The sequence below is a fragment of the Pseudopodoces humilis genome, chromosome 14 (genome assembly GCF_049639895.1).
Source record: "Pseudopodoces humilis isolate 2021_Gansu_Grassland_sample_001 chromosome 14, ASM4963989v1, whole genome shotgun sequence".
Lineage (NCBI taxonomy): Eukaryota > Metazoa > Chordata > Aves > Passeriformes > Paridae > Pseudopodoces > Pseudopodoces humilis.
Window position 1 is genome coordinate 8895975 of NC_142213.1, and position 19667 is coordinate 8915641.

Here is a 19667-nt window from a genome sequence, read left to right on the forward strand (position 1 = left end):
AAATGCTAACCACAGTTTTTTTTTCTCCAACAAGACAGTTTTAAAACCAGATGTAGATGGTAACAGTCAAAAAAACCCTACTAGTATTGAAGTTACACAGTGCATGAGCAATGAAACAGAATCTGAATCTATTTCTTTGCAAGGGTTTGGAAAGAACCTACCTTGACAGAAACATTTTGCATTAAGAAAAAAAATCAGAGCTCCACAAACACCGGAGAAATACACAGGGATTTTCTTTTTAAGTTTTTTTTTGCATTTTTGTTATTTATTCTGCTTTATTTTTTAATTTCTACATCTTAACATTCTGGAATGTAGTATCTAGTGTTCTGTACTTCCTATATTGTGCACTGGCTTTATGGAAGCATGAGATAACCCTAATTATTTTAATTAAAATTTCTGTTTCCATCAACAAAGTTATTTAATAACTTTCCTTCCCACTGTTTCAGTTGTATATTAGTATGTTTAAAAAGGCATTTTTGAAGTCTAGATAATTTGTTAGTATTGTAAATTGAGTAAGTATGAGTACTATATAAATTAAACACAACACATAGAAACAAATCTTTCAATCTCTACTAGGCAAAATTTCTAATCAAATTAAGAAAGTTTTACCTAAACTATATCTAAATAAGAGCTAGAGGACTTTGTCACAGGCAGGAGCTGGGGCACCTGTCAAAAACCAATCGGGAGCACTGGAAAATTTGTCCTCAAGAGGGAACTTACTCTGCACCATGCTTACCACACTCTTGACTTTACTCACCCAAGACTTCTTCTATATGAACTGATGATTATGTAGGTCTACACCAACATTCTGGATGTATTTGCATACATTAATATTGATAAGCATAACTGTTAAGCTATTTTATCATCATTCATGTAAAAGCTGTAGGAAAGAATTGGTGATTTCACTGTGGTGTATGTTTAACACTGCCAGCTCACACTTCTTCATAGTATTAAATTATTTTTATTTTATGATACAAAACTTTCCTAAAAGCAACGAAAAATAATTTGAAGTAATCATAGATAACATGCAAAGAATAAAAAATACTTAATCCTCAGTAGGAATATCTCTCTCTTATGTGTACAGAGAAGAAGAAAGGGCCAGGGAAGAGCAATTTCCCTTGTGTAACCCTTCTGGAGATTAATTCAATATAGTACATGCCCCTGTGGATTAAGAAGCTCCAAATACATTAAGTATACATACACCTGTTCATTGTCTCACAGATACAGAAAAAAGGATATCTCTTTCAAGAGACACTAAGGAAAAAGAATTGCACTCAAGAAGGAACTAAACAACTGCCTGCTCCCCTCGCAGCAGGAAAACCTCCTCCTATTAAAATAAATGCTACTGTAATGGCAGCTGATCTGCATAATATTATGGAAACACATGCAGGTCCTTTCTCTGAACAAAAGATGCTGTTTTTCAAAATTAACTTGAAATCAACACACTAAAAATTGCTTACAATGAATAGCTGCATTACTAGACTATCTATTCATAATTGTTAGTTTATATTTCTCTCAAAAATAATTTATACTATAAAATGAAATGTTCCTTGTATCTTGGAATCATAGTTCGTTGTGTGATTCTTCAATAGCTTTGGTGTCCCTTCCAAATTGGTAAGAGGTTTATACACAACCTGTGTGCCAAGTAGTGCTCATTTTTGCTTTTAGAAATGCAGTTGGCAATAAGTAAACTGGAAAAATTTGCAAGTCTTCTGAATCCTGTTCTCAGTTAATTGTAAGTGCTCTTTCTTTCCTCCCAACTTGTATGCAATTTATTACACTTCAGCTTTTCTTCTTGGCCTTGATAAAGCCTGACACAGTAGTTTTCTTTCTTCTTAATTAAAAATATTTTTACTTTGTTGTAAGGTTCTGGGAATGACTTTATTGTGTTTGGCAAGGGAGGATACTTGAAAGAAAACTACTCTGTGGGCCTTTCTGCACTAGGTCTGTTTCTCTCTGCCTGAAATTGTGAGGCTTTGTGTTTGATAACCCAGATGGTCCCTTCTAGTCTTGCATTCCTTAAAAAGGACACAGAGTACTGTAAACTGATGCCACATGGCACACAAAAATCAGAAAATTCTTTAAAATGTCATGCAGCTACTGAGCAAGTTTTAGTCCCATTAATACCATTTCATAAAGGAAAATTACCATTTTCAAATGCAGTTTGTGTTAACTCTCTGAAATCAGAAGATTAAGCTAGTTTTACCATTAAGCAAAGGCATAAATACAGCGTCTCTCCCTCAGATCTGCAGCAGCAGAAGTATGATTATTGAAAATAAATGAAATAGAGAAAAACTTGGCATTTCATTGGCCATGATGATCCTAAAAATAGTCACCAAGACATATTTTTGTGTGGAGATGGGTATTTGACAAATACATGACAAGCACTTTCCATCACTATTGTTATGATCTACATCTTGTCTTCAAAGCTTTTACACCTTTTTGCAGCAACAGCTCTTTTACTGCCCCAACAGGGTGGCAGCAACTGGCCTCACAAGGACCCCCCACATGGTGTCCAGTATAAGGGAACAACACTGATTTTGTACCCCAGAGTAGCATTTGTTCCTGTGCATACTCCATGGAATAACCTTCATGGAAGTTAAGTGGTAACGTGCAGCTCAAGGCTGATAAGAACTTCCAACCTGAGAAACAACCCTGACTACACAGGAAAACAAATTACTTCAGCAGGGATCCAAGGCAACATGGTTTGTAAGCTAGGAATAAGCTAGGAAGGAAACATGAAGGAAAGCACCAGCACCAAATTCAGTTTGCAATAAATATGGAGATGCACTCTGGAAAATTTAATACACATTTGTGTAAAAGTCAACAAGGATCTGAAGCACTGCTCTTTATTAGGCACCTCTTTCAGGGTGCCTGATGCTGCTCACAGCTCATCCTTTTCAGGGATCCACATCAGGTATCCAAACATTCACTGTGGCCTCACTACTAAGAATGCATTTGAGAAAGCACGAGTGAGTTTGTAAGCAGATTGCTATTGAGAATTAATTAAGATTGTTTGTCCTGAAATTGTGAAACCAGTATGAGGTGTTATCAAAGGTTTTCCAAATGATAAGCCTTTCTAAATCACCCCTGCTTTCATACAAGGCATTTTTCAAAGGCACAAAGAACAGTTTGGTGCTCAAATGCCTTTAAAAATATCTTTGATAGAAAGCCACCAGGGAAGTGAGTTAGTGTTACAGCTCTGACTTTTCCAACACTGCAAGTCAGTCCTTTGTTTCTCCTCTACAGAAAGAGCAACAAGTTTCTTGTAATTAAGAATTCCCCCCACACAGAGCATTGAAGGTGGGATTTTCTGATCTCCTTAGAAGTCAGTAGCTTAAATAAGTCTCCATCTTTGCTTTGCAGGGTTTACAGAGCTTCCATAATTATCTTTTCAAACAATCTCTTCTAAGCATCTCTTATTTAAATCCTCTTGTATCAGCCCACAACAGTCATTTATTTAATGATTTGTTTGCCTTCCCTAGTTCCCTCACTGATCTATCAACATGGTCAGTTAGCTTTTTGTCCTTTATGGGATCAAGGAAATTTTAACCCAAGCCTCTCCAGTATACAGCACTGCCCAGAGAATATTAGTCTAAACAATTCCAAAATGCAGCAGAAGACAGTAAAATCACTCGGAGAAATAGGCAAGGAGGAAGCAAAATCCCCCATTTTGGAGAGAGGAGTTTACTAAAGCAGTGGCACTTAGAGAGGTGGGAGGTCCCTGCTTCCTATCCCCAAACTATAGGAAAACTGAATGAAGGTATAACAGGTTCTCCAAAATACACCTGTCACAACTTTTCTCTGATTTTTTCTCTGCTTACACTTGGGCTGATTCTTATTTAAGGCTGCTAGCAGGATTTTGCTGTCATTTACCCAACTACTCTTACCCTATTAGGCTGGGATAGGATAAAGATCAGAGAACCAGCAAGCTCACAGTTCTCCATAAAAGGATTGCAAAGTAATGACTCCAACTGCAAAGGGTCTTGGGTAATGCATATATAAACTAAATAACACTTGAATTGTTAGGGTATGTGTTACTCAAGTCCAAGCTTTGCTCTGTCAGACATACAGATAAGCACCAGCTGCGGACTGTTCCACCTTGGATCTGTCACATTACAACTCTAGATTTGAACTAGGATCTCACATTATTTACTAATAGCCTTTCACATTTTGGAAATTTCAAAAATTAATATTTTAAAAAATCATATTTGTTCTTCTTTTCAATATTTTATATTAAGGTGATGCTATAAATAGGCACGTGGTTATTTATGAAAAAAAAAAAGTGCTATTACAAACACATTTAAAACACACACTGTTAAGATACAAAGAAATAAACAACCTGTGACTCACGTAGTACAAGCCTCCTTTCCATACACAAGTTTAAAAACTGAGTAAGTGTAGGGCAAACCAGACAGGAAGTTCTGCAGAAAGTAAAAAAATATACTTTTAGTTACTGATTGCAAGGAAAGCACCAGTGTCCTATTGAGATCCTTGTATTATTCATCTAATTTTATAAACATATACTGCAGAAAGAGGAAATTTCTCTTACATATATTTTCCTGATTCTCTAGTTCAATTAAAATCATTAAACATTTCTTGATTCATCCACCTCTACTTACAGCTAGAATCAAACTGCTAAAAATTTCACTTGATGTTAGCCAAGTATGAAAGACTTTGGGAAAAAGCTCAGAACTTTCCAAGATCAATGGATCAAGTGCTTTTAGAATCCTGCAGCAAAAACCAGGAATCTTGACAAGTAGCACTGAGCCCTGTCAGGCAGCATCATAGCAAAACTCAGAATTGCTTTTCCATGATATCAGAATTACAAGCATATTATAGAGGTCTTAATTTTTTTACTCAGATATACAGTTCAACGCCAGCTTTTTTGCTTGGGCAGTAATTAAGCAAGGTCAATTTTATTCTTAGATTTTAGAACTGCATGGGGATACTCAACAGACTTCACTATCATCGTGGGAAGTCCTAATCACACTACTCTGCTGCACTGACTTCAAACATTCAAAGAGATTCCTGGGAGAGACCCCCATTGCCAGTGTCATACAGCTGGTAATATTTTTACTATAATCCCTGCTGCCAGCCCTGGATTGTGATCTGTGCCTAGCTCCTTTTAAGCCCATTCTTTGACTGTGATTTTCCCTTTCACTCAGCAAATCGAGGCTTATTTGGGAATGTACAATCTCCATTTTAAGTACATCTTTCAGGACTGAAGCTGGAAAGCTGCTCAGCATATGAAGATTAGCACACGAGCACACGCTACGACAGAGCCACAAACCCCAGGCTTCTGGTCTTTGTTTGACAAACTAATCCACTACAGGAGAAGTGCCAATCCTCTGAAAACATTCCTGAAGAAAACGGGAGTTGGTAAGGGGTAACATGCTAAAGAGAAGGCATCTGTTTATTAACTGGAGGTTATAATCTGCTATTTTCCAATGCAGTTAGCTTTAATATTTGTGAGGCACATTTCCGATCAGGTGGTTAACTTCTGCATTCAGACAATCTGACAGGTTTAATCCAGAGGCATATCCTCACTTATGCATCAGTATACCAAACTCATTTCCTGTGCAGCACAAGGAAGGTAGATGCCATACTTAGAGTTACCACTTAAATCATGTTTCCAGGTACTCTACCTGATAATGCATGATTAAAGTATCCTGTGAGCTGATTTCCTTTGATTTACAATCAAAAAGCTTTGCTTAAACCACTAGTCAGGCCTAAAAATTTCAGTTTAATTTCAGGCACAGAGGACTCATCTAGCTGCCATGGCCCACTGTTTCCTGGCTTTATCCATTAACATAGCTGCAAAAGTGTCGTTACCCTCTACAGAAAGTAGATTCATACATACTGTTGTACAAATGTGTTATATTTGAGGTCTACTTAGTTCATTACCTAATATGAGCAAATGAAAAAATTCAACTGATTTTGAAAATGTTTTTCTCCAAGCTTGGTCACAAAGATAATAACAGAATTCTTTTTAACATAGTATCAGCAGGCATTCAAGAATAATGTCAAGTGGTCATTCTGTGTGGCAGCAGGAGTTTCACTCCAGTTCCAGCTGCAGAATTTGGCATTATGCAATTCAGTTGCTTAAAGGCCAACAGAAATCCAAAACTGATGGTGTAAGACGAAAGGCTTTTTTGCTTACAAGAAAAATTCTGCTAAGTTGATACATGATTATGGATATTTTCAAGGGAAAAGTTCATTGCTTTTATATACTGATCAATACACAACCCCTACAGGCTGCAACCTGAAAAATATAAGCAGTTCAAGGGAATTCTTTAAAAATATGAAGAGTAAGTTTTAGTAACTTATAGCTCCAGTTCCTTTTCCTCAGCTTAATTAATTCATAAGGTTTTACAGGAAAGGACTGAGGCTATGAAAATCTTTGTTAAGTCAGAATTGCAACTCCCATGGCTGTCACAGTCAAATTTTGTAGACAGATAAAGAGCTAGCCTCAATTGCTCAAGGAATTCCTTCTTCTTCTGGAGTCACAGGGAAGTAGTTTACTATGCAACTGAGGCAACCCAAGACAGACTGTATCAGACACATATCCAAGACAGGCAATTATGTGCATAACAAACAAAATATACATTTATCTTACAAAATTAGTGTCCCTCATCTGCGTATTGTTCCTGTATCTGTGCTATGTTTTGATGTAACAGCTGTTATGCGGCAGCTCCTAATTAGATTTTCTGCTCTCATCCACCTTTCTATACTTTAGCCTCATTAACATGATGCTTGCAGATGTCAAGAGCAGCTTCATTGAGCCTGGTTCAATACAAAGGTTTAAATATGTGACACTTTAGCTGCCACCTCAAAAGAACGCTCCCAGAAGGAACCAGAGGTTGACAGGACTCAGATGCATTAGCATCTCAGCTACTTTTAAATTTTAATTTTGAAGTCCCCAGTATACATAGCTGTATCGAGTAGATCTAAACCACAAGCCATGTATTTTGGTTTGATAAGTTTCTATCCAGTAGCAGACTGCTTTCAAAATTTCATTGCAACATATATTAATATATACTTTTATACTTTCACATAACTATCAGTAATAGATTTATTTACCTTTCTGGCTGAGTTCTTGTTTTAGCTGCTTTTTGAATGTTAATTATTAACACTGACAAAGTGCATTTGCAGCTGTGCTGAACATTTCTTGTGTAGCTGTGGCCTGGAAGGAAGGAAACCTCATTGGGACATTATATAAGTGCAGTTACCATGAATATCACTTTGTTGCTTTGTGACCTCAGCAAAAATCAGTATGCAAAAACACTGCAATTTAAATATTTTCAATTAGCTGCTATTGAGTTAAAGACTGTTATCTTTAATATGACTCACAAAAAAATATAAACAGACATTAAATTTAGGAGCTGATGAGTTTTCTGCTGCTTTCAATATCAGTCTTCAAGACTGGCATTTCTAGTGCACAAAGTAACCTCTCAGAGACTTGAAAAAGTGTCAGTAAAATATCCCACAGAATTTCTACTTACATAACCAATCCACAGTCTTCAAAAAAAGTTCAAGTAAACCAACCTGGCAACTTCATCATGTGATAAACAGCTCTGCCTCTCCTTTGCATGTATTTGTGACTGGAGGATGGAGAAACAAACAAAGCAGCAGGAAAAAAAGAAAACTAATTGAGATGTTTAACTCAGAAAGTTTTGCTTCAAGAAGTGTGTGAAGGTAATAAAAAAGGGCTTTTCAAAGCAGTCACTAAATCAAAACATTCAAATGGGGCAATATTGTAGAATTGTAACATACAATTCTAATCAAGATCCTAATGATTTATGAACATCTTAAATATTGACTAAGAATTATATTCCCTAATTCCTTGTCATCCCATCAACCTACAAAGCACAGAGTGGGAGAGAGTATATGGAACAGAGCCCTCTTCTTGAATCTAAGGAAGGAGTACTTACATAGTGAGGAGCAAGCTGTAATAATCATAGAAGGATGCAGCATTAGGCAAACACATCAAGCACATTAAGAAAAAGGAGGTTTGTCTTTGATATTTAACAAATACCTAAAGTTCAGCTGTAAGCAAACATAGAAAAATCACATATAAGCAGAAAAATACAAAAAAAACCTTTATCTTGCACCACTCCTGTGTGTGAGTTTTGTAAGTGGCTCTCTTCTGAAATATTTTGCTTATCCCCATACTGCCTGCACGAAGACTGCACTTATGAGGTGAGAGTAGAGTAGCACTCCAACAGCTTTCCAGAGAAAATTAAATTCTAGATAGAATTCAAGTCAGAAGCCATTCTTTCTTCATCAAATCTTACCCATTTTATTATACATTTTTCATGAAACTTACTATATACATTTAGAAACACCAAATTCTCTCATTACACAAAAATAGGAAACTGTAATATGCACACAGAGAATGAAGGGAACAACATAAATACCAGATTAGTGTATAACATTAAAAGTACAAATAGTAAAATACAGTGAAAGCTCCAAGTCATGCACAGTCACATGCAAAGGTACCTCCTACCTATCACACAGATCTTAATTTCACAGCATCCATCTCTGTTGCTGCACCCCAGGGAATAGTGTTGGCATGGTAACTGCAGGCTCTATGTCTTTCTTTTTTTTCCTATTAGCAGTCATATGAGTTTTTTGTTAGCTTCAGGATCAGGTAAATTTGGACTGGTAGCACTACTTATTTGGGGAAAAAAAAGAGAAGAGAGGATTTGTCTGAAAATACAACCAGTCCTACATGAGGAAAGAGCAGAAGCACAACATAGATTGAAAAAAAAAAAACCCAAACAAAAACCCAACACAACAACAACAAAAACAAACAAATAAAAAACCCCAAAAGCCTTATAAAGAAAAGCTATTCATGTCTATACTCCTCAAAAGAGTGTCACAAAAAAATACACAACAACTTTTTCAATTTGTCTAGAGTCATGTTAAGGACAGAACAGGCTAAATTTAATTTTCACTCTTCATTATCTTGTTCAGTAGAAGAGCAGAAGAATGGACAGAACTGGGAAAAGTCTTTACAATCATCATCTTAGTGGATCTAATTTTATATATAGGGAAAATGGCAGTTTAAATTTTAAAACAAAGAAAAGAGTGCTTCATACTTCCATTATTTTTATCTCAGAAAAATAACTTGCAGACTAATGAAACACTAGATATTAGATGACTATCAGAAAAAAAGTCAAAATCACAATGCATGCAGATTAACCTTGCCTGTAAGTGCCTCCAGGATTGCCTCAATGACCAAGTGAATGATTTCCTATTAGTGTAGCCCTTTCCTACATTCCATTTGCACAATATAGGCTGACATGATCCATTCAAAGGCACATGGTGCATAACAAATCACTTATGAATTCATTAGACACTGCTTGTAGTGGACATGCTATGAGGATGCCCTGGGGCAATGATATATCCCATGACAGATACTGAGTGAGCTAAGTAGCCTTGTCAATCTAAAGGTTTATGTAACTTTTTCTTTTTGATATGCAGGAGTTTACTCAGTGCTTAGGAAATGTTTATTTTTGAACAAAACGACAGTCCAGGCATTACAGACACCTATAGTATGCGATGCCTCTCTACACATGTAGGAGTGGTGCGATCTCTTCTTGCAGAAACAAATAGAGAACATGATTCTGATGCCTTCTGGAAGTTTCTGTGATTGTGAATTAGATGTGCTGTCACACTCAGCTATGTTTTGCTCTTTTGAGTGGATCTCATTTGCCAGACGATGATGTAAGAAATAGAGCAATAACAGATTATCTTTCTTTTTTAAAAGTCAAATTTATTTCAAAAGCACTCTATCCATTTCTTTCAAACTGCAGTCTAGGCAACCATTAATCAAATCTCACTTAATTCTTTTCCAGTTCCTTAGAGCTTTTAGAAAAAAAATATTAAAAAGCAATATAATTAACAGAAGTGTCTTGGCTGCTTCAAGATCCCTCCCACATCTCAGTTCTTCCACTCCACCTCCCCTAACATTAGATCTCTGAAACCACTGCCCTTTCTTGCTTCCCACCAACAAAGCTGACCTTTCACAAAAGCATTCAAAATGCTTTGGCCATCCTCAATGGGACTAGTGGATGTGGAAACCTTTCTGTATTCATGTTCACATATCTAACAATTGCTACCTGACAGAGAAGCCAGAAAGCCTTGTCACTCCCAGTGCTCTGTGCCTGATGTTTGCAGAAATGGCATTTCTAATGACTCAGGTGTGACAGGGGGTGATCTGGGCCTTTCACGTTATGCTGTTACTTTACCATTCAATTTTGTAGAATTCAAAGTGCAACCAATTTCAAGTCAATTCTACAGCTGAGCATTACAGAGCCTATTAGAAAGGTAAATACTCTAAATCAGGCAATTCTTTCCTTCTCAAAGAAAATCCCTTTTTTAAAACAAGAAGCTAGAAGAGAGAGGATCTATGTTTCAAAGAAATGTTTGCAAGATGAAGAACTGAAGCAGCTTGCTGCATTTACAATTTTACTATCAAGGAAAAAAATGCAAACCTGCTCTGATTAGTACCTACAATCCCTACTTTTCTGGAGAGTCCAGTTCTCACTAGTAAAGGTAGTTGGCAGCATACTGGTTAAGTAGGTATGGACAAAAACCAATCAGGAACTCAAATAAGTATTTAAGAGCTTTTCCTCTTGATTGAACAAAAGGGCATCTTACCTCCACTTGAGCTCAGTTCAGCTACATAAGCCTCACTCTGCAGGGCTCTGCTATGTCTTGTAGTGTGAGAATCCAGGCTTGGCAGCACAAGTTAACCGGCATTTCTGGCTAATTGACACAGAGTTCTGTACAGCAGCTTTGGAATTAACTTGCCATCTAAATATAAAATTTCTTATATGGACAATGAGAGTTTAAAAAATTAGAATTTTTTTTCCTCATAAAGTTTAAGTGTTATCACACCTTTCCATACTGTTCCCATTGGCCTGAAACACCTTTAAATTTTATTTTATTAAATTTAATTTAAATTAAACTCATAGGATCACCTACTTCCTTTTGTAACTTAGCATTTTTAAGGATTCTCACGCTCCTCTGTGTGAGAGGACACCTTTAGTGCCCAAAATGGAAGCACAAGATTAATTTCAAAACACCTAATAGTGAAAGAGCTGCTCATTTGCAACAGTAATAATGTAACCTCATTTTTAATACAAAACAACCATGAATAATTTTAAGACTGAATGCTAAAGCAGCTAATATTTAAACAGTACCAAAATTACATAAAACTAGATATACAGAATGTACTGAATAGAAGACCTAGTTATGTCTGGAAGTTCTTATCCAAATTACTGTTAGACCAGATTGTCACCCTGATGTAACTGCAAATGAGTGCACATAATTATATAGTACTACAAGTTATTTGTTCTGGATCATATATGTAAAGATTTCTTTTCAAATACATTCCAGTCATCACTGTCTAAATCATTATGACCAAAGTCATTCAGTACAACCCTTTACATGCTATTTCATAGCATGGCCTAATCATATGCTATATCAAAATAAGATTTGGTAAGGGCAGTACAGGAAATAAAGGAAATAAGATTACACTAATTCAGACACTGAATAAAGAATGGAATGACTGTCTCAATTCAGGCAATTTGAATTATTAATGAACTGTTTGCATCTGTAAAGATTCTGTAGAGACTTATTCTATTTCCTCAACCATCTGGATCAGGAAATTGGAATCTCAGCTTCTGAAAGGTCAGGTGCAAGATGCTGGAAAGGGCTGCTCTTTTCCAGAATTTATTTCACTGACTCAAATAGAATTCCCAGGAAGTCCATCCCCATAAATGGACAACAAAGTGCCACAGTAAATAGAGTGTGATACTGAGATAGCAAGGTAAACACATGGTTCCAGAATTATTCTCAAACACTGTTAGATGTTCCTACCATTGAAATACCAAAGCAGGAGAGCAACAGGTGCAATGGTAGTTTTGTATCTGAGTTTCTGTGTCTGTCATCATTCATTACTTAACAGTCACAGCGAGAAGCCCTATTTTCTCCTGCACCTGGTGTCTTCCCCTTTCTGCCCCAAAGAGTAATATTTTTTGTGAGAGTCGATAGCCCATACCAGTTTAATCATCCCATCAGCCACTTGGAGAACACAGAGAGTGATTTTCACTCAGGAACAAATGCTGAATTTATTTGTTCATTCTTCACACTGGAGAATTCTAACACTTCACAGAATAATAGATGTGAAATCACTCAGAATATGTATAGTGATTTACATATTAGTAAACCTCTAATCTTACAGAAGTAATCTAATTTGTTCTCTGTACACAGCAAATTCTGCTTAAAGAACAGCAGTACATGTCAATGTCTAAAACTGACCAAGACTTGCCATTAGAAATTTATTACTGCCAACATGACTAAAAGAAATCACCAGCCCTTTGCATTAGATATTTTATTGCTTTAATCTTGCTTAGCTACATCTTTTATTAAGTATGTTATTTATTATTTTTGACCTCTCTGCATGCCATTCTTTTGGAAATTCAACAGTCTTTTTACAGAGTTATTTAGAGTTCAAAAATGCCCTCCTCCTTTCTATTATTGCTCTTCCCTTTTAATCTGAAACCAATATCCAAACCTTACTGTATTTTGGAATTGCAATGAGATAATTCCCTCCTAGCAAACCAACAAAAATTACACAGGTTTAAGTAAAGAATAAGAGGTGATCTTTTAGGGGTTGCTGTTAAGATTTGGGCTCCTGAGCAGCAGTATATTCATAACAGGGTATCAGATGCTATTAGAAAAAATACAGGTAACTGCCATGCACAATATACAGTGTCCAAGCAACAATGTTTGAAAAAATCTACTGCCAAGCCTCAGAATTTTCCATACAAAAGATAATAAATGTCCCCTTCATATACGTCTCACCAGTTGGTCAAACATCATATGCCTTGTAATCGTAGAACCTTCACAAGGGATGCATATAAACAGAAAATGCTGTCATTGATTTTGGCATACCAGTTGGTAAATATATATATCAAATGTTCAACAAGACAGTTCTACTATCTACACTAAAAAAATAGTAATAATCACTTTTTATCATGCTTTATAGTCAGATGGTAAATGGTACATGAATAATTTCCCCACCCACTATTATAGCTACCCTGCACATTCAAGAACTACAGCTTCTAAAACTACACAAGCAGAAATCTTGCAAATGAGACCAGAAGACAAAGGGGCAGATGGTATTAGCAGTCTAGCATCACTGGGGCTTACAGTAACCACTTCCTTAATAGAGATCCCTCACATCTCATCCAAGCTCACTGCATCTTTTAAGCATCTATTAAATGACAAAGCAATTCTCATTATGCTCTTGGCAAATCTTGCCCAACAAATCAAGTACTGTATTCCCTGTAGTAATCAAAAGTTATGTTTCCAAGCCTGGATTCACCAGCACATTTGTCACATAATAGACACCTCAGATTTTCCTGAGAAGTGCAAGTCACCAAAGCCAAATAAATTGCATTACATTTGTTTTTTACTTCCAACTGCATCATTCAGCCCTGCCATGAATTTCTGCCACAATTGAGATGTTCCTCACTTCAGCATTTTCCAATTAGAATAGACTTAAAACTAGCACACAAAATAACAATAATAAAAAACCTCAATGAAAAAATACATTTTACCACCGGTATGCTTGCCTTGCTATCATTCATGAGACATATCTCTCAAATTTCAGCAATGCCTGTTGAAGAGGAAACTCCAAGGGAAGCACTGCTGATTTCTGCTGAAATAGAATCATGCAACAACATCATTTTCAGAGTTGTACGTATTTACCTTTGCCAAGCAAAGCATGAGAAAGGTATGTGCCCAATCATGGTCATTAAGACTGGTTTTGGCAATCAGGTAATGAGAGATTTTACTTTATATCAGTGCCTCATTCTTGACATTTAGCTCTATGGTTTTATTCCACAATCAGGTTCCACAAATCCCATTTGGAATTACTGAGCACCTCAGGCACTGTCTGCAGTAAGCAGGGCTTTACAATCAACATTTCTGAAGCAAAATATGCTCCAGTCACTTTAGAAACTTCTCGCAAAAAAAGTGAAAAAAGCTAAATGAAATGTTCAGCTGAGTTCTGAATTCAACAGTTACTACAAACACCTGTCAGGAACCCTTTACACAGTTCCAGACAATCCTGTAGAGAAGACTGGATAGTCTTCTACAGTCACCATCTCGTTTCAGTAAATGAACATATGGCACAGAAGTGGTAAGAAAAAACAATGACTGATTTTCATTGTACTTCATTCTGAATCAGCCAGACAGAATGACACACTCTCCATATCAGTTTTCAGAGGCACTGACTGATTCAACATTTTGTGTAACACAGAATAAAGTTAACAGCAGACATGCAGATGTGTCTTAAATCCACAGGTATCTGAACACACTGACTTCCCAAAGGCCTAATATCTTCATTTTTTTACAATATTTGTATCTCACAAATAAACAAAGGCTATTCAATATGCATATTCCTAAACAATGTTTACTATCAGAATTTTCAGGACTTTTTTTTTTCTTTTTTTTTAAATCACATCCATTTCTCTTTCCCATATTCAGCAGCCATCTGTGGATATTTCCAGCACTGTGCTCAGCATCCTCCTCTCTCAGCAGCAGACTTCAGCACATCCCCTCATCCTAGTGCAGATAATCACTGCAGTTTTGCAGAGATCCTGGTTGCAGCCGCATCCTGCCGTCCTCATGGAGAGAGCCCCTGTAACTCCTCCAGTGCTGGCCACATCGCAAGACAGCACCATTCCTATTCTGTCAGGAATACACATTCTTGACTTCCCTGAACTGAAGATTTGGGTCCTAGAAGTTTGCTCTGTTATTCTGTTCTCATCAACAGGAATCACACAGGTGAACATTCACACCAGGTCCTAGCACGCACACTTCTGATTTTAGCAATACCAGCATGCCAAAGGTGAGAATAGTTCTATACTCAGCTATTACTGGAAGAAAGATTAAATATAAATGATTATGAACACATAAGAGTAATGTGACTATTCATATAAGGCTTTAAGGAAGAAAAAGCTTCTGCAATGCTACTAACACAAAATTTATCTTATAAATAACCACCTCTGCTTCCACAAGTCAATTTTCATGCACCAATCTTTCTACACTCAAGAGCTATAAACAGCTTTCTTCAAAAGAAAAAAAGTCCTCCCAGCAACCTACTTCAATCAAGATTACACAGCTACTTGGTGTAAACATTCCAGAACACAATTCCATTACCAAATTCTTGAGAAGATTTGTAAAAGAAAACAAAACCAAGTGACTTTCCAATTCCCATAGTTTAGAGTTTCCTCACCATGAGTATGCAACTGGTCCCTGAAGATGATTTCTGCCTGAAGAATACTGCAGCATGACAAACTAATGCTCCACAAAATATTTCTAATGCAAAACTTTCAAACGTAATATTAGACAAGAAGAACTTTGTATAATTTCCCAATAAAAATATTGCTTTCTAATTTTAAAGGTCTATTTGGAAATCATTATGCAGCAACCTTTTCTCCTCAGTGGGACTCAGCAACAGATTAGAGGCAGTTAAAAACCTGAGATTTGTACCCTGTGGTTAAACAAAGGAAAAAGCCATGCTAGTTGCTAATATTTTGGTCAAATCTGACTGTAAAGAAAATAGGAAACTTGGGACTACCAACCCATGTCTTCTACATGGGACAAGTTCAACCTTTGCAATAATGGGACAAGTTATTACAAGAATTACAACAATCTAGTACTTCAAACATTTTAGAACAGTCTGTGTATAAAATATCTTTTTTTTCCCCTACATGTCAAAAGAAATTAGATTTCCTAATATCTAATTTCAGAAGCAAAATGCTGATGTGTATAGTTTTAGTAACAAATAATAATTATGTTAATAATCAGTAGCACATACAAGATTTTGCTGGTAGAGAAAAAATTCAAAGGCTAAAATTGCAGCAGAGGCAGAGTGGAGACATCTTCAAGTTTCTTGCTGCAGTTCTAAAGATCAAAATTTAAACAACCCAGACTGAGAATGAGCAAACTTTCTATTCAAATATTTCTGGCTGTTCAAATTTAGTCTCCTGTTAAAGCTCTATTAAGAACCTTTCAGAAGCAAACAATGGGCTTTTCAAAAACGAGACAGCAAATCTCTAATAAAAAGAGCCACCTCTGAGACAAACAAATGAAGATTATTAAACTTCTTTTTTAATAAATGAAAGTGTGAAAGAATTTTTTCCCCTTAAAAACGTAAGTATTCGCACATAGCTATCAGTCAAAAAATATCAACAGATTTAATGAAAAGCACTTAGTTTTCTATTTTAAATTGGTTCACATGTGTCTGAAATAATCCGACTGTATATTTCATAGTTAAAATAACAAAATGCCTTTGCATATGATTTTTTAAGGTGACTGACAATTTTGAGAAATTATTAAATTTCACATAGACAGAAGACTTACAAAATAAGTTACATAATGAAACAGCTTCTCTATATAGGGAAGGTTCTTTCTGCTTGTATTAAGTCTGAACAAAACTTCCAGCTAATACAGTAAAATAAGAGAATGCACCAACCTTGGGCTCAGAAACTACAGCTAAGGAACTGCTCCTGTGCAGCTACTACTTCATCCTACTTGCTGGAAAACTACCAAGCTTCTGAGCCTTCCTAGCAGCATTTTAAAGCCAGAGGCAGAAGAGGAAAGAAACAGCAATGATTTAGAGCATCAGCTGCCTAACAGGGACTGCAATTTCGGATTAATTTTTAGATGAAATATCTCTACACATGCTGTCACTACAAGCTAAAAAGTTATTACCAGAATGCATTAGTTGATCTGTTTTAGGTTGAAGGGAAGAGAGAACTTCCATCAGTGTTGAGGGCCACAAGGACAGCAGCTGCTGATGTATCTCAGTTCTCTGACTGCTCCTTGGAAAGAACCATGGAAGAAAATGCTGCAGTTTCTGCTGAGATTTAGTACCACACTGGCTTTTAACCAATTACCAACCAGACAAATACAAGTTAGGTATCTGGGGCCTATGAACAGTTTTCCATGGTTGTGACCCATTTTCCCCATTTTCCAGCTGCAGTCTAAGGGAACAGAATGTTATCCATGAAAGAATCACAAAAGTTGATTTAAAAAATCAACACGTGGTCTGCAACATATTTATAAACAAGTGAAAATGGTAGAGGGAATGAAGATGGAACAAATATTCAAGTATTAGTCCTATTTTTTGTAAGTAAAAACATTTGTGATTAGATTGCAAAATAGCACATTTGGATTTTTCTTTCAATACCGTAACATAACTCACAACTATTTTTTAATTTAATTTTCTGTATTCAATATGATCACTTTATATCAAAAAGGTAAAGACACTGCGATAAAAATTATGTCAGCAGGTTTATAGCATACACAGACATGCCTGTAGAGCACATGCTATACGACCTTACAAACTAAACAAGAAACTGAAAAAATTCAGCCTGAGTAACCAAATTTCTGACACTTCCCAGGTCCTTCAGCAGGATGTGTGCCAGACAATAATATTAATCTTTGTATACTCTAGGTGAAATTGTTCCACCCCAACAGAGATCTTCAAGTAAGACAGTATATTATACACATGAAGCTAAGTAGTGGAAGAGGTGTTATATTTTCCATGAACAAAACCTTATATATCTTTTTTACTGGCAACTTCAAATGTAGTCTTCTATAGGCAATTAATTTTTAACTGTAGATATTTTTTCCTACTCTTAGAAACATTAATACTAAAATCACTTTCTTTAGCATACAAAAAAAGTCCTCGACTCCCCACTCAGTTTCTTTGAATTCTAATATATATTAAAAAATTAATGAAAAAATCCCAAACCCATGTCTAGAATGCAAATTTTGAAATAAAGTAATTTTGAACAATTTTTGAAATTGAAAAATTTTTGTGTTCTCTGTTTTATCCTCCTGAAAAGACTACATTAACACAAACTGGGACTGGAGTCTCACTTAAAAGGCACAATAAACATTAAAAGACAGCTGCCTCTGCAGTAGGGGAGGTATACTTTTGCAAAGTAACTCACTGAACTATAGTAAAAAAAAGATTTACAGCACTGAGGACTTTTGAATTCATGGTAGATTTTGGAAAAGAAGAGGTTTCTGCTAAATAACTTATTAGTGCTGATGAAAGCCTACAATACAAAATCTTTTCAAGGTCATGCATTTCAAAACCATGAAAACTGGTTAAACTCGAATTATCTGTTTATTACTAATTTAATTCCAAACATCTCAAATTTTATATCTGACAGTTTAAACTTCAGCTTTAAAAATATTTAAGGGAAAATAAATGTGCCTCCAACTCCTAAGTGAATAGCTAATGCTGAGAGTCTGATTTTTTTAAAATCAACTCCAGATTTGATTATTCATACTCTAATAGTTGAACTACAGTAGCAGAATGAAAAACAGACGCTACCAAATCCACACATCATGTAGACTAGATTTCAATAAAATTAGAAATACCATAAAAGCACACTGAAGGTTCTAGAAATCTCATGTACCATGGGTCAATAACAGGAGTTAAATGGTGTTACAGCCTTTTAAATGAGACAGAACACAAACAACCTTCTCTGCAGCTTGGTTGTCTGCAAAAAGCTCTCAACATTTCAGCCAAAGAAAATATTCTTGAAAACATAGCCAATCCTACAATGATAGAAAATCAGTGTAAAACAAAGAGGTAAGCAACTACTGCAGTGAAGTTTTTTTTCTTGACATAGACTCATGCTGGAAATCAGAGGGAGCTACAGAGGCGAGTGCCTAAGCTGCAGAAGGGTTCGTACAACCACACAAATGCTCGCAGTGCTGTAAAACATGCAGGACAGTTACTTGTACGAGTTATTCCAGAATGTTCTTCGTGCAGCACCCTACTTAGCATTGCTCCGTATCAATTATCCTCATGGTATGTCAAAGACAAAAAAACCTCAGAAACACTCTGGCCAGTGTGAGCAATTGTCTTACTAGCTGAAATGGCTCAAACCCCAAATACCTTGTAGATAACTTAGGGAAAAAAAAAAAAAAAATTACCTAAAGTCTTTCCCGTGGAAAATACAGCCAGGGAGAGAGCATCACCGGGAACAAAAATACAGGAGATGTCTGTATGTGTCCAGCAGTGTCTGTAAAAAAAATATGCTATTAAAGAAAATGTCTTTTCCATTGTGCTGCCTGGCAACTTGCCTAATTACTGTGGTAAAAAAGAAAAATGGATGAAAAATGATCCTGCACAGCTTGTAACTCTCTATAAGCTCTTTCTAACTTGAAAATTTTATTTGCTCTAAACAAATGTTAATTTCTCTGCTTAAAAATGTCTGGGATTGCTGAGAGGTTAACAAGATATACTTTAAGCAATATTTTAATATATTTTATTATAGCAAGAGAGTAATTACATTAATAAAAAAGCAATAAATCTAAAGTTTTTATGGCCTTATTCCCCTATAGATCCACAGTAATTTTGTAATAATTATCTCAAACTCTTTACCCAAATAAAATTCCATGTGAAATTGCTTCCTATCCATCTCCCACAGTGTTTGGTTCCAGTGCCAAAAAAACTGATCTAGTGATAAGGCATTAACAAACGTGAGCTGATTTAATTTTCCACTCTGCATATTATGTATTTTGGGAGGGGGTTGTTTAATTAAAACACAGACTCT

At 36.0% G+C, this 19667-nt stretch overlaps 1 protein-coding gene across 3 annotated transcripts in view; it reads right to left on the reverse strand.

The window, feature by feature from the left end:
* SMPD3 (sphingomyelin phosphodiesterase 3) overlaps window positions 1-19667 on the reverse strand; it is a 97583-nt gene that overhangs the window by 50314 nt on the left and 27602 nt on the right. The window contains exon 2 of one of the 3 annotated variants that reach the window (XM_088062327.1): window positions 4343-4424. The exons of 1 other annotated variant lie outside the window; for it this stretch is intronic. The gene's annotated coding sequence lies outside the window, so the exon portion shown is untranslated. Of the gene's footprint in view, window positions 1-4342; window positions 4425-19044; window positions 19116-19667 lie in introns of those variants that run through there. One more of the 3 variants, XM_088062328.1, reaches the window with a different exon arrangement.